The following is a 2,622-nucleotide window of genomic DNA, read 5'->3' as shown; positions in this document are numbered from 1 at the left end:
AGATTCGACAGATGAGAATTATTGTTTAGGTCTAGTTTCAATAGGTAGGTTAATTTATAAATGGTTAAGTCAAGATTCGAAAGATAAGATTTAATACCGGTAAATTAATTGTGTGATTGTAATACGTAGCGAAAGCCCTTTATGATCTGATTATTGTATGCATTGATGATTGATTATTGTGTTTTACCCTGGAATATTATTTATTGGTGAACCTATGCCCTAGATGCTTTTATTCATTGTTTTCTCCTTATTCTTAATCTTCGTAGTTTAGTTTCATATCCAAATTTACATATTGGTTACTTTATAATATAGTTTACTTTAATTAATTAGGAATAGAAAGACTCGTTTCTCTGTGGATTCGACCCTACTTCCCTATCTATATTAGTTAGAGGATTTAAAAATTACTTTTGATTAGGAGATACGACTTTACCCTGTCAAAATTTGGCGCCGTTGCCGGGGAAACGGTTTATTTTATTTGATTATTTTTGTAGTCTAGGTTATTTCTTTTTGTCTCAGAGAACGTTAGTTCTTTGAGGCAAGTCTAATATTTGCTTTAAAAAAATTTTTTATGCCCAGGTGTTCCAGATCAGGGTACGTCCCGTTCGATCCTGAGATCGAATGATCCTTCCATAGACAGAAAAATCTTTACAAGCAAATTCTGGCGGATTCTGGTGATAATAATAATCACCGAGATCCTCCAACTGTTTCTAGTTATTCAAAGGTATCATCAGATCCAGAATTAGAGATGACGGGTCCAAAGAAGCTTAGTGATTACTCACAACCAAAGCTTACAGATTTTCAACATCTCACTCCCACTCCGGCTCTTGATGGGGTACAATTTGAGATTAAATCTCAATTTATAACGATGATAGAGAGGAAGCAATTTAGTGGAGCTAAGGGTGAAGACCCAAATCTTCACATTGAAGACTATTATCAGTATTGTAATACCATCAGGTAAGCCAGGGTCACACAAGACCAAATCAGGGAGATTCTCTTTCCTTTCTCTTTAACTGGAAAAGCCAAATTATGGTTTAATGGTTTAAATAGAACTGCACTTGGTATAACTGACTGGGAAACTCTTGTTTTGAATTTTTATAACAAGTATTATCCTGTAGAGAGAACAACCGTACTACGGAGTGCAATTCAGAACTTTGCCCAAGAAGCCAATGAAACTTTATATGAGGCTTGGGAGAGGTTCAAGGACCTACAAAGAGAATGCCCCCACCATAATTTGGCACAATGGCAGTTAATCCAAGCCTTTTACAATGGCATTGGAAATTCATCTAGAATAATTTTAGATTCTGCAGCTAGTGGGAGGTTTTTGAATCTTAATGTTGATGATGCAGGTCAGGTTAATGAAGATATGGCGATACATAATTCCCAATATGGGAATCCTAGAGGCTTTGCTAACAAGGGGAAGCATAGTGTTGACTCCGTATCCTTTTTGCAAGCTCAATCAACTTCTGTCTGCCAGAAATTAGATAATCTTAGCACTGCTCATGTAGCTAATGTTTTTGCACTTAATAATAGTGCTAATGAGACTTTCTGTGAAAATTGTTGAATTTTAGGTCATTGGGAACTGATTGCAGGAGTTCCGTGGAACAAGTTGATGCCTTTCAATCTTATAGGCAGAACATCCCATACTCCAACACCTACAATCGTGGGTACTGGAACCATCCGTACCTTTCCTACCGGAGCACTAATGTTCAAAATCCACCACCATAAGAACCATAGGCGCTACAACAACAACAGCAGAAATATTACCACCCCAATGCTGGCAAGAAGAACAAACCACAACAACCCTCCTCATTTTCCGACCCTACTTTGGTAGAAATTAGAGCGATGTTGGTTAATATGCAGAAGCACATGGAGAGTAGAGATGCACAAATTGATTCAATCCTAGCACATAATAAAATTGTAGATAATCAAATTGCTTAACTTTCCGCTAATCTACAAGCCCGCCAACAGGGAGCCCTGCCAACATAGCCGACCAGGCCTACGGATCAAGCCTATGCAATTATTGTAAGGAGTGGTTCAACTATGAAAGGGCCCCCTATGCCCAGAGTTGATGAACCTGTTTTAATAAATAATGCTAATCTTGATTCCGTTAAACCAGACAATGTAGCTAATAGCCCTGCAGGGCTAAAGCATAGTACTAATATATCTAATTCTACATTGCAGGGTACGACTCTAAAGAAGGTGGCCACTCCAAATAGGAGCAGTAATGCTCCAAAGCCAATTATCAAACTTCCATTCCCCAATCGTCAACCGAAAACAAATTTGGATAAGCAGTTTGGTATGTTCCTGGAGATGGTAAAAGATTTGAAGGTAACAATTCCCTTCACTGAATTAATCACACAAATTCCTGCATATGTAAAATTTATGAAAGAAATATTGACAAGAAAAAGGTATATTAGTGAGGTAGAGACAGTAGCTTTCACTACAGAGTGTAGTGTCGTACTTCAAAATAAATCTCCACCTAAATTACAAGATCCGGGTAGTTTTTCTATCCCTTGTAATATAGGCAATCTAATGATTGATAATGTGTTGTGTGATTTGGGTGCTAGCGTTAGTGTTATGCCATTATGTGTGTGTTCCAAGATGAATATGGGTAAATTAAAA

At 37.4% G+C, this 2,622-nt stretch overlaps 1 non-coding gene across 1 annotated transcript; it reads right to left on the bottom strand.

Annotated features, from left to right (window-relative positions):
- Positions 1-1,126: 1,126 nt before the first annotated feature.
- Positions 1,127-1,233, bottom strand: LOC145561120 (small nucleolar RNA R71). Its single transcript, XR_014093700.1, has one exon. It is a non-coding gene; the product is annotated as a small nucleolar RNA R71 (small nucleolar RNA).
- Positions 1,234-2,622: the final 1,389 nt, after the last annotated feature.

The sequence above is a fragment of the Chenopodium album genome, chromosome 9 (assembly GCF_948465745.1).
Source record: "Chenopodium album chromosome 9, dcCheAlbu1.1, whole genome shotgun sequence".
In the NCBI taxonomy this organism is placed as follows: Eukaryota; Viridiplantae; Streptophyta; class Magnoliopsida; order Caryophyllales; family Amaranthaceae; genus Chenopodium; species Chenopodium album.
Note: the sequence above shows the minus strand (reverse complement) of the source record. Positions and strands in the feature narration are given on the sequence as shown.